The following is a 12,845-nucleotide window of genomic DNA, read 5'->3' as shown; positions in this document are numbered from 1 at the left end:
CCCACCCCCCACCAAATTTCAGTTGTTTCCTGTGCTGGGGATTTAGATCTGCCCTCAAAGAAAGATAGAGTAATACTCTCCGGAGGCAGGGGTGTGGGGGTGAAGGAATGAGGACCTCCAGGCAAGCTCGAGGTCTCCTCTCATTCTGCGTGGCCAAGCTCCCTCCTCAAGACAAACGTGAGCCAGGCCAGACCCCTGGAGTCCCTGAGGACTGCCCACGTGACCAGGCTGCCCTGATGGGCCCTGGGCCTGACAGGTGTGCTCACGCATGCCCAGGTACCCCCACCGACCCCCCCCCCCAGTGGGAAGGGGGCATGAGGCAGCAAGGGATGCTCACACCAAGGACCACACACCCCTCCCTTTGCCCCATGGGGGAGGGGTGATAAATATTTCAGGGGCTTTTAGCTCAGAGGGGCTGAAGTTGGGGGAGGGAGGGGGATCCATGCTGCCTGATTAATGGGGTTACGGCTTGGATCAATCCGCCCGCCGCTCCCTCCTCCCTCCTCCTCCCTCCCTCCCTCCGCCTAATGCGCTTTATCAGGAGACGCTTTTCTGACTTGGCAGCATCGGGCGTTTTAAATAGACCCATTTAGAGCTAGGGTTGGGGGAGAGGGGGGGTGGAGGGAGACAACAGAGACTGAGACAGGCTGGGAGACAGAGATGAACCGGAAGAGAGAGACCCAGGAGGAGGCAGAGGCAGAGGGACGGAGGCTGAGGGGGCGAGGGGCTGAAACCATCAGAAGGAGAGAGGCCGAGGCCAGGCAAGCAGCGGGATATACCCAGAGCACGCTTCTCAGCAAGGGCCGAGCACTAGCTTGGGAGACAGCAGGTATCTTTTATTTCTAAAAACAGTTTTTCATCCACTTTGTTAAATTAAAAAGCTGGTTTGTTTTGTTTTGTTTTTTTGTTTTTTTGTTTTTTGTTTTGTTTTGTTTTAATATAGTGGGGCTGGAGATGCTGCCAGGGGAGGATGGATAAAACAGCCAAGTCCTCCCTCCTGGGCCTCCTCTTCCGAGGGCCCCCACGGAAGCCATCTCAGCCCCAAGCCCCTTAGGTGTTCTCCAGCTGCCCTGCTCTCTGCGTTCCTCTGAGCTCCCCAGGGACAGGGTCAGGGCATCTGAGCTACTGTTCCCTGGCAGGAAGTCCTTCCTGCTGTCTGGTCCCCATCCCTCTTGCTGCAGAGAGCTCATTCTCTTTCCTTGTCCTGGCCTCACTTCTCCAGCCTTCTGTCCCAGTTCCCTACAGAATTCCCAATGAAAGTGGAGGATTAGGTGACCTCACAGCTCAACATCCCGCTTTCCTCACAAGCCATCAGACTCCCCTGAGGTGTGCCTCTTGTTCATCCCCTAGCCCTCACGCTAACCTGAACCTCTGGCAGACAGCTCACTCTCTGCCCTTGGATCCTCAGGCGACCCTGAGGTGGAAAGCTCAACCCTCCACCTCACACCTTCCTTTCTCCTCTCCTGGGCCCCAACTCCATCCTAAGCCCTTTTGATGGCCAAGTGCTAGCCAGGGGTACACTACTGCACCCTCTGTAATGCCCCAGTCCTAGTTCAGAAGGGTTAGTGCCCCCCCACCACAGGGCCCCCAGGCCAGGAAAATGGCCAGTCTGCTTGGGAGCAAAGATGAAAAGCCCGGCGGCCTTTGTGGGCCTCTGGCGGGTTTTGGACAATAGACCCTTCCGTTCCGCTCCAGTGCCTCGATTCCTTGGATGCCCCCACCCCCGGGGCTGCCAATCCAGGGGCCTTGCCTGGCCTGAATGAGAGACTGTGAGAGTCAGGCTCAGCCCCACAGCTGGCCCCAGAAGATTCTGGACCTTCTGACCCCCTATCCCATCTCCTCCAAGCCCAGCTGCTCCCCCAATCAAGCCAGAGAGCTGTTTTGGGGACAGAGAGGGAAGCTGAGGACACTAAAATGGAAACATACTCATAACATCTGGGATTCAACCCTGTTCATCCTACAACTCTGATTCCTGTCTCAGTTTTGCCCTTGCCTGTGTGACCATGGGCGAGTCTCTTCCCTTCTCTGGATCTGTCATGGGGACATTAAAAAAAGACCCAGCCAGGCTGACACTAAAACCTCAGGAAAGGAACAACTGGACAGAAGGAAGGGACCTGAGGACAGGCATTTGGGGCAAACATTTAGCTGCCACTCAGCATGCCCACATCCTGGATGACAGTGCCTGGTTCAAATCCCAGCCACTCTACTTCTGGTCCAGCTTCCTCTGAAAGCACACCCTGGGAGACAGCACTTGCTAGGCTCAAGTACTTGGATCCCTGCCACCCCTGTGGGAGACCAGGATTAAATTCTTGGCTCCTGGTTTTGGTCTGGTTCAGCCTAGGCTGTTGCAGGCATCTGGGAAGGGAACCAGTGAAGGGAAGATCCTTTTCTGTTTCTTTATATAGTTCTTTCTCCATGTCTTTCAAGAAAAATAAATAAATAAATAAATATAATTTTTTTGAAAGAACAGCATGCTCTTGGGTCCTCTTCAATCACACCCCTAACATCTACAGCTCCAGGATAGCTTGTCTGCTGTCCTGGGACCTGTTGGGGCCCCCCTTTACCTACCTCTTCACCACTGGCTGCACCAAGTGCATCAATGCCCTCCTCCTCCTCCTCTTCCTCCTCCTCCAGACCAAACTCTTCCTGGGACTTCCAAAACCAAGGGGACAGCAGGATGTGCCAAGGCTGAATTCTAGAAGGGCAAAGGGCACAAATTAGAGGTCACAGAGGAGCCACAATCCTCAGTCCAACTCAAAGCTCATTTCAGACTCACAACCACACTGTGAGAAGGGGATACCGAAGCAGGCAGCACATGAATGTTAGAGCAACACAGACTTCCTGCAGCATCCCGCCACGAACCTCATCTGTGAAACCACTGGAACAAAGGGGAAGCCAGAAGACCGAGGCTTGACACCACCCAAAGACAACTCCAAACCTTCACACAACCAATTGTCAGACGCAGTGCCCCCACAGCATACACATTTTGTACACACACACAGAAAATGTCACAGCATGACATCCACATTCACCATCATAGCATGCTCTCCCTTGTCACTAGTATCCTGAGCACCTGCCAGGTGCCAGGAAATGTGTTGGGCACTTCACATGCATTACTTCATGTAATCTTCATGACTTCTCCATGAAATAGGTACCCAATAGTCTTCCCATTTGACAGTTAAGAAAACAAAGATTCAAAGAGGATAAGTCACTTGTCCAAGACTCTAGAGCTGATCAAGTACAGAACCTAGATGGAAGTCCCTATCTAGCTCCCAAATTCTCCAGCTACAACAGCCTGCCTTGGCAGATGTCTCACCCACCTGCACAGGGCCTTTGCCAACTGAAATAGTAGATTGCCAGCACTCTTTCCAGACCCTTGATCAGCTCTCATAACCATTTACCTTACAGTTTGCTATGGCATCTTCACAAACACCTCTGGAGGTAATCCAGTGTTCATCTGCTTTATGGATGAGGAAACCAAGGTTCACAAACCAAAGCAGCTTGCCCAAAGCTACGCAAGTTATAGTTAGGAAGGGGGTTAGCACTGAAACAAGGGCTGTCCTGAAAAACACCACTCGTCAGACTCCTCACCTCCTGCAAGTCTCCAGGACATCCTCCGGCTCCAGTGGCCCTCCCCCAAAGCAGGTCCCAAGGGCATCTAGCAAATGTGTGAGTAGGCGCTTAAATCTGTACACAGGAGACAGGGACTCCACATCACCCAGTCCTGCCCAGAGTCAAGACAACACTGCCCAGGTGGCAAGATCCCAGAATTAACCTGTTAGAACCAAGCTGGCTGACACATCCAGACGGGCCCAAAAAGAGGAAGACAGAAGAAAAGACAGAGATGGAGAGACACACATCAAGGCAAAGCATGACAGAAATCATCAGGAAAGGAGACCATAAAGGCAGGGGTGGGCAGCTGGTCTATAAGAACAGATCTACCCCGAGATGCACAGAGACACAGGTAGTCCCATCTGACCTTGGCAAGCAAGGCTCGGGCTATGTGGCATGTGTATGTGTGCATGTGTGTTGGGGGAAGCATGCAGAGTCTATATCGCTACGTACATTACACCAGCTGCTTCCAGCAATTTCATCTGATTAATAATAAATGTCCCGTAATTACAGCCGCTCCCCGAGTCCTTCTTCCTGTTTTGTGTCAGCTGCCGCCAGACTAGCCCCCCATGGACCTTACGGCCCCTTCCATCCTCACCTGCTGCCTTCTCCGAGGTTGACAGATTGTGAGCTGATGGAGGAGGCCAAAATCCCAGTCTGAGCAGGGACACCCCATGTCTCTATTTCGGATTAACCCTGCCCAAGCCACGGTCAGCTCACTTAGGTCTCAACTCAGAGTTCTCTCCCCTGTTAACTAGCTGTAACTGTGACTCCTGACATGGCCCAGGGGCCTAGGTCTGGATGCAGGAAGATGAACCTGCCTGGCTCACTCTTCTCCTCTCACTGGCTGCTGCAAGAAATCTCCAGCCATAAATGTCACCTAGCCTTGGAACCCCAGAGACTCAAAGGGGTGAAGGGTCTCCACTTCATCCTTCTGATCCCTGGAAGCCTGTGGTCCTTCCTACTTTTACACTCTCAAGCCCTGGACACTGGATGGCCCCGCCTTTTCATTCCTGAGCCACCCCCCAGGTTCAGTTCCTTCCAGCCCTCCCACCCTAGCACTCCAAGGCAGCTCTATCAGAATCAGCTGCGGGTTTGCGCTGATCTGTTTCTAATCGCTGGGGCCTGGTTCACGCTTGCACCCCCCACCCCCAATATTGATTCCATTATTTGGAGAGTCATTGACGTCAGGGGCCTGGATGGGTGCCAAAACCGCCTTCTCTCCAGGCCTGGGCCGGGGCCCAGCCAGCCCCCCACCCGCATCCCACGATTTCATGGAGGGGCCCACAAAGGTCAGCTTGCAGGCCAAGGTCATGTGGCATCTGCCCTCTGACTCTGGGCTTCTCTGGCCTTTTTGGGACCACCGTGCAGCTCTCTTCCTTTAGGGCAGGGGGCCTTACACAAAGGCCTGAGAATCAGGAGTGAGATGGGGGCCACTACAAAAGGGGCTTGGATTCCGGCTGCAAGGAAGGGCTGGCTCTGAGGAGACAGGGCTGGGCCTGCGGTGTAGAAAAGGGGACTTAGGGGAGGTTTTGTTGTCTTTGCCACACACTTCTCAGGGACATCCTGAAGCTGGACTGAAAGGGCTCCTACTGAAGGGCTTGACTTATAGGATTGATATGGGGAAATCTTGCCAGACTAGAAGAAGGAAATGTTCTGCAGCATGGGATAACGTTACGCCAAATGTTGCTGTAATGTGACTAACTGACACCACTGAAGTGACTCTTCTCCCATCCCTGCTTCCTCAGTTTCCCCAGGCTCACATGCTCTCCCAGTCTCTTCCAGCTCCTGGTACATCTATGTGTCTCTGTCCCTCCAAGATGCAGCCACTGCTGCATTTACCCACATTTACTACTGGGCAGGACAGAGTATTTTTAGGATCTGAACCCCACGTTCTCAGCCAGTCATTAATAACCGCAGCAGCTACAGAGCCTCGGAGACGGGCAGCATTCCCTCGGCTACAGACCAAGGGACCAAGCCAAGGGACAGCAAGGGTCCCAGGCACATTTACCTGGGGAATAAAGGCTCATACCACCTGCTGCAAAAGCCTGCGGCTGCGAGATGCCAGTGACCTCTGACCTCTGTCAGAGATTCTAGATGATAGTTCTTTCCCAGTCTGCTCTCATCTAAACCTTCTCCAAGACTCTTACCCCTGCACCCCTTCCCTTAGTGGAGGGAAGTGATTCCTGTAGTGTAATCTGCATACCATTCAGGGCTCCTGCATACCACTCAGGGGTGTATAGCCAGGGCATGGTGGGTCTCAAGCCACAAACCCAAAAGTGTTTCCTTGTCCTGTGTGTACTCCCCAGAATCTCCTAACTACCCTGCTGAGGGCAGGCAGACAGGAACACAGGCGTGCCCAAAAGGAGACAGGAGAGAAAAAGAAGTGCAATTCCCTCAACATTCCCCTCTTGTTGCATACCAAACATGCGCCAGAGGCAGGAACACAGGGGTGACCAAGGCAGACCCAGGCCCTGGCTGCCACAGGGCTTGGAAGGAATTACTCTGCAATACTGTTGCCTGTCGTGCAGGGCCTATTCTAATAGGCAGGACATGCTGCAGCATTCTGAGTGCCCAGGGTCTGAAAAAACCCATCCCCGCACAAAGTGGGGACTCTTTGGTCCATTCCTAAACGCCAGACGGACCCCTGCTCTGCCTGCAGGTCACCACCAGTCTAACTTCAATCTCTCCTACTACAGCTCTGGAGCCCCAGCCTCTGGGAACTGGCTCCTGGAAGCAGCAGGGTCTGACTTGCTCCCCCACCTCTGCTTTAGCTTCTCTTTCCATTGCTGTTGTCCTCAGCTCAGGGCTCTGGTGACCTCCAACCCAGCACAGCCCTGTGCTCCTGGGCTCTCTTTGCCCTTTGCAGAGGTACAGCAGGAGGATGACCTCAGCACTCTCCACCCACAGGGACCACTTGCCTCCCCAGCCCTCCCCACAGGAAGCTGGGAGCCAGGTGCGGGTGTGGTCACCCAGGGCCACAGGAGTTTACACAGCTGAGGTCTTCCTCACTCCCACACCCCATGGTGGGTCTGTAGGAGGGGTCAGCTCTCTCTTCTCAGCTTCCTTGCTCTCCAGGACCCCCCAAACCAGGCACACATGGTCCCCCCACCAACCCATCTGCATTTCAAAGAAAATCCACTCCATATGTTTCCGATTCATTTACACTTCAACTCGCCATGGGGGGGCAGAGAGCAGGGCGCATGCCTCCCCAAGCCCCCTACCCCCATAGGGGGACTGCAGAGCATGTGCCCCCTTCAGGGACTGAGAGCAGCTCCAGCCCAGGCAACTCAGCATGGGAGTTGCTGCAGGGCCGTGACTCCACTGGGAGGACCATGGTGAAGGAACAGTGTGTACCTGCCATGGCCCCATCCACTGGTCTCCCCCAAAAGAGGGCTTTGTCTCCATGGCAGGTGGAGGCCCAGGGCTGACTGCAGCCCAGCCCCCACCCCCACCCATGGGCTATTGCTTGAAGAGAGCAGACCAGGGAGCCTTGAGCATGCACATGAGACAGAATAAGAAGACACTGTGGGCGAGAACTTAACCCTTAGCCCTCTCCAGACTAGGCAGAGAAGAGACAGGGGGCCCACTCCAGTCTACCTTCTCCCCACAGATTTAAGGCTTCCATCTCTCTTACAGCCCCAGATTCAGTACTCTGGAGTGATCACTGGAGCCAGGGCAGCCTTCATACCTTCCCTCACCCTAAGGATGGCAGGGACCCTGCTGGGAGGAGATGTTCTGGGAGGACATGACTCTTCTTTCCCCACACCTGGCACTCCATGCTACAGAAAGTGTCCACAAATCTGTAGAGGGGATGTGCATGTCTGTAGCACATGGAAGACTCTAAGGGCTCATGTCATCAACAACTTACCTAGATCTTTCCACCAGCAGCCCAGCCTCCTTGTGCAAGGCAAGTCAGGAAGAATCTGAGTGAGGGGCGTGACCAGGTGTGTGTATCCCCACCCCCAACTTTGGAGGACTTAGGTCTCTCTCTAGTCTTTATCTCAGTTATCCTGAGTGTGGGTCTTAACGCAAGTCTAGGGATGAAAGTGTGAGTTTACCTCAAGTGCCAAGCGGCAGTGTCATCTGATGTAAATGTGAGTACCCGGGCTGAGGGGTGAAGATCAGGAGCCCCTATGAGTCCCTGTACCCCTTTAGAGCTCCAGTGTACACCTGGCTTTAGGACATTTTGAGTGTAAGCTGAGGTGTGACTCCTGGGGCCTTTTCTGACTGTGGGCTCCCAGGCACCCCTTCAATGATCCCAGGATGGAGATGAGCCTGAGTCTTCACGAGAGCCTGTGAATTAGTTCTGGGATCCAGCGTGAATCAGAGTGGGAGCTGCAGTGTCTTGTGTGAGTCTGAGGTGGTCTAAGTGAGAGCTCTAGGTTCCCCAGGGGAACCTGACCCCCAGTACTGCCACATGAATCTAAGTATGAGCCCTAAGATCCTGGTATGAATCTGAGTGAGTTACAGGGTCCCTGTTGAATCTGTACATGACCCCCAGCATGGAATCTAACTGGGAGCACCCGCTCTGAAACGGCAGTGAGTCTGACAAGAGCCCCCATGTGCTGTGTGAATCCTAAAGGTTCCCATGGAGGTCCTGGTGTGAGTACCTAGTCTTTCCGTGACCCAAGTGTGAGTCCTAGGACCACTGTGAGATTCTGCGCATGAACTCTAAGCCTCAGTGTAAATCGATGAGCTAACAGGGTAGAAATGTGAGCCTGCCTGCTCCCAGGGTGAGCCTGTACAAACCTCAGGACTGGAGGAACCCCAGCGTCTAAGCGTGACTGAGTGGCAATCCCACTCTTCTATCACCCTGAGTGTGAGCCCACGGGAGTGCACACCCCAAGCCCCCAGAATGAGTTGAAGTGTCCCAGTGTGAATCTGAGTGCCACTCCCGGAGCCCCCTTTGAGTGAACTTTAAGCTCCCACTTTTCTGCAGGCTCAGGGATTCAGCCAGAGTCAGAGTGAGAACCTCAGCTCCACCCAACCAGTCCTGATCAGGAGCCCCAGAAGCCAACTGAGAGGATTTGTGTGGATTGTGACAGTGCAGACCTGGAGACACAGACCCTCCACGACTCCCCAAATCTCCCATCCCTGGGAATATCTAGTTGGAGGAACCCCACCCCCACCATGCAATGGCACACCATCACACTCAAAATTAGACACACAAGAACACATCCAGTGTCTGGGACACACAACAATTGCAAAGGCACAAGCACACCTAGCATTCCGGATGCTTACCAACTGAGTGTCACTCAAGTGACACAAACCCAACAAATGCCCCAATATCACAGGCGAAAGAACTTATGCTCCAGACACACTCCTACAACGGCATGCAGACACACACAGGGTTGCAGACAAGCTGCCAGTCACACAGCCACACACAGATGCTCCTCAAAAGAGAGACGAGACGGAATGAGAAGGAAAATCCAGAATTTTCAACAAGGCGTGAAATAGTCCTGCTTGCCTGAAGCTACTGGGGGGGGGGAGGGGGCCACGGGAAGCGAACAGGCAAGCAAGCAAGACGCTGGAGAAGAGAGGCTCAGAAGAGGCGAGGCGAGAGGAGCCAGCTGGAGAAGTGTCCGTCTGGTGACCTCCCTGGGGCCCAGCCCCCAGGCGCGGGGAGACACACTACTTGTAGGGGCATAGGGACACCCAGGCTGGCTAGGCTGCCGAGAGCCGCACTAGAGGAGAAAGCCACGGGCACACTCACAAAGAGACACTTGGGAAGATATCACAGGCGGACTTACACAAACCAGGACTTAAGAGTCACACTCTCTGGAGGAGAGTCGTGGCATGGAGATACATCCAGGCCGACCCACGAGAAAAACCCAGGCAGGCTCATGCCGACACACACACGCGTATTCACACGGACACACATGCACTGGCAGACGCGCAAGGTCCGTGCACACCCTGGAGCGCTTTGAAGTCCAGATTTCTGCTCAGGAAAGAGCCACCGTTGGGCGTATAGGGGGGCCCCACTGAGACCACCCCCTCTTCCCGCCCCAAGCCCAGGAATTTTCCCAGACCCTGCGCGGTGCGGCTAAGGGGTGAAGAGAACAGGAACACTAGGACTAGCCGACTGGCCACCTCCCTCCAACCGATTGTCCGGCCCCACCACCACCACCACCACCACGCCCAACCTCTGGCGCGCCCAGACGTGGGGGGTCGCTTCTCCTGCGCCCCTGCCCCCCGAGTTTGCTGGCAAAGTTTCTCGTGAACTTTCCTGTCTCCCCCGGCTGCAGGCCCACGTGTGTCCCCTCACTCTTCCCGCGTGCACGAGGGCCCCAGGTCCGTAGGTCCACCAGGGTTCGAGAGTCCGGCCGCGCGCGCGGTCCGCCACGGGGGTACTCACCGCGCCCTCGGGCCACCCGGGCTCCGCGCCGCGCCCTTCGATCAACCGCCCCCGGCAGGGAACGAGGCAGGGAGCGCGGAGCTCGCACTGCTGGCGGATCCCACAGCCGAGCCCCGCGCCGCGCCGGCTGGAGCCGCCGCCTCCGCTGCCGCTGCCGCCGCCCGCTCTGCACCGGCTCCTCGGCGCTCGGCGGCTTTAACCCCCCCATCCTCCTCCCTCCCTCGCGCGCTCCCTCCCTCCTTCCTTCGCCCATGTGACCGCGGGCGCCCGCTCGGCCGCGCGCGCCCTCGCTCCCCTCCCCCTCTTGCCTTGTCTCCCCGCGCCTTCGCGGCCGCGCGCCACGACCCCTCCCCGCCACGGCCCCCTGCGCGCCCCCGCCTTGGCAGGCCCGCGAGCCTGGCACGCGCCACCCGCTCTCGGGGACACGCTTGCCCTGCGCAGGCCTTGAGTCCCCAGTCACACACCACGCAGGCACGCGCGCTCCCCCCTCCACTCCCCGCTGGCACATTCGCCCGCACTGGCACGCGTGGCCACCGCGCGTTCGCCCTTTCTCGAGCGCGTCCTGCAGACGGCTGTGGCCCTGGTACTTCAAGCTTAGTCCCGGTGGCGGGTCTCACAAACACGCGCACACACACACCCCCAACACACACACCCACTCCACCCCGTCCTCTAGGGCAGCTGGGCGCGCACCCACCCCCGGGGATCTCTCTCCTTTCACACTCTCTCACTCCGCCTTGGCCAGGTCTCCGCTGCGCACACTGCTGCATGTTTAGGCCCTCGCTGTTTTACACTGACTCCCCGACACAACCGGGGAGGCCAACTCTCGGGAACCTTCCCTCGGTTATCACCGGGAGAGAAGCGCGAGTCAAGACCCCCTCAACCCCCACTTTGGGGAGAAGACGCTAGCGGGCTCCGCCCCTATTCCTACTGCCCCTCCCCCCCAGCAACGACCCAAACCCCCCCTCCACCGCCAATCCCAACCCTTCCAGTCACCAATAGATAAACCCCTTGCGCAGGGGGAAAGGGGACTTCGCGCTTCCAGGGTCGGGGATGGACCAGGCTGGGAGCTCAGGCTCTCCATTCCCACCATGTCTGTGATGACACCACCGCCACTACGATCTCCTTTCTCAGCCCCTGGGGACCCACGGCCTGGGGAGAAACGGCCACAGGGATGACCGAGAGCCCTCCCTGCCCGGACAGCAGCTCCAGAGCGCGGGGCAACCCCCTTGGCGAACTGGACGCTGGAGCTTCACTGCTGCAACTTTCCTTCAGCAGCTCGGGCCTCTGAGAGCCCTGCGCGGGAGGCGGGGGTCACTTCATGCCCGGGGCCTCCGTCTGGCTACAAGATGGGAGACGAAGGTCAGGCAACCTGACCAACTTCTGCGACCAGGCGAGAGCGCAGCCCACAGGAGGAATGCCAAAAGCAGGGAACCAGAGGTCCACCCCTTGAATTTTTCACCTGACCTTTGACCCATAATCCCCGCGCCTTGGCCCTGCAGGGAACCGCTCTAGAGCTGCGGGCGAGGGAAGGGGAGGGGAGACGTTTGTCAGCGTTTCCTCACACCCTTCCAGAGCAGGTCTCCTAGAGCGCCCGGGCCCTTTCCCAACAAATGCCTCGGGGACTCCCGTGGCGGAGGAGAAAACCTCCTTCCCGCCCCTGTCCTGGTTTTTCACTTTCACTTCCGTGGCCAAGGAATGCCCTCCGTGTAACCAGGAGGGGTCAGCCAGGGCTGAAGCTAGGAGGAGGATGGACTGGGGTTTAGGGACGCACACACAGGGACAGTTGTGCCCAGCTGCGGTCCCGTGCACGGCCCACCTCGGGAGATGTCCGCTGCTTGGCCTCTCTGCAGGCCGAGGACCCGGCTCAGAGTAGCGCGGTGGAAATCTCCGACCGGCGCGACGACAGAATCTGGGGTAGTGGGGATGAGAGAGGCCGGGGGACAGGGGTTGCCCCTCCTCTTGCGCCGGAGCGAGGTCTGGACAAGGTGCTCAAGGGACCGTCCCTCCTGGGGCAGCGCGCACCTGACCGGCCAGGGAGAGACTGGCGTCGAGGTTGGCGGAGCTTCTGACTTGGCCGCCGCCTGCCCCAGTGTCCCAGGCTCAGTCTCCTCGCATGTTGAGAGCAGTGGGGCGTCCCACCAGAGACCAACGTCCCCTCATTCCCAGGGGACGCGGAGGCTGCCGTCGGCAGTGTCACGGTCCACGGGGGCAGGGGGCCACAGCCGGGGAAGCCCAGGAGACGGTGTGTGTGCGTGTGTGCCATAAGGGCGTGTGTGCCACAAGGGCGGCCACGGGTTGGAGGGAGGAGGCGCTCGTCGCACCGGGCCAGGGGTCTGCCCGTCGGGAGCGCCTCCTGGCGCAGGGACGCGGCCGCCTCTCGCGCTTCCCCGAGGCCGCAGCGACACCTGGCGGGGGCCGAGGGACGTGCGTTTCCTCGCAGGCGCCGGCCGCCGCTCCCGCTCCTGGCCGAACCCTTCGCCAGAACCCAGAACCCAGGGTGCTGTCCTCTCCACACCAATGCTCCACCCTACCCGCCCGCCGGCCCAGCCACGATTTTCCTGCCATCTGGGCTCCGCTAACTCGTGAGGGTCCGAGTGGGGTGGGAACAGTTCCTGCTGCTCCCCACCGCCTGAGATGCAAAGCTTGGGCTTCTTAGCAGCCGCTTCAAATCCTACAGGATCTGACTCCCTCTCTCCTCTTCACCTTTAGTGGGTGCCCCAATTCCTGGCCTGTCCAGCCCCCTCTTTCATGACGCAAGCCCCCCTCTCCTCAGCCTCTCGCCTCAGCGTACTGTACTGGTCTCCCATGAGGGAGCCGCAGGAAGTAGCACCCCCAAGTCAGGGCCTGCGTCCTGTCAGTGATGGGGATTTCTTTT

General features: G+C 57.4%; 1 protein-coding gene across 1 annotated transcript in view; it reads right to left on the bottom strand.

Moving 5' to 3' along the window:
• Positions 1 to 10,154, bottom strand: part of CNTFR (ciliary neurotrophic factor receptor) — a 37,933-nt gene extending 27,779 nt beyond the window's left edge. The window contains exons 1-2 of the mRNA XM_058672624.1: positions 9,971 to 10,154; positions 2,569 to 2,695 (exon numbers count right to left, since the gene is read on the bottom strand). The gene's annotated coding sequence lies outside the window, so the exon portion shown is untranslated. The remainder of the gene's footprint in view (positions 1 to 2,568; positions 2,696 to 9,970) is intronic.
• Positions 10,155 to 12,845: the final 2,691 nt, after the last annotated feature.

The sequence above is a fragment of the Ochotona princeps genome, chromosome 14 (genome assembly GCF_030435755.1).
Source record: "Ochotona princeps isolate mOchPri1 chromosome 14, mOchPri1.hap1, whole genome shotgun sequence".
Taxonomy (NCBI): Eukaryota; Metazoa; Chordata; class Mammalia; order Lagomorpha; family Ochotonidae; genus Ochotona; species Ochotona princeps.
Note: the sequence above shows the minus strand (reverse complement) of the source record. Positions and strands in the feature narration are given on the sequence as shown.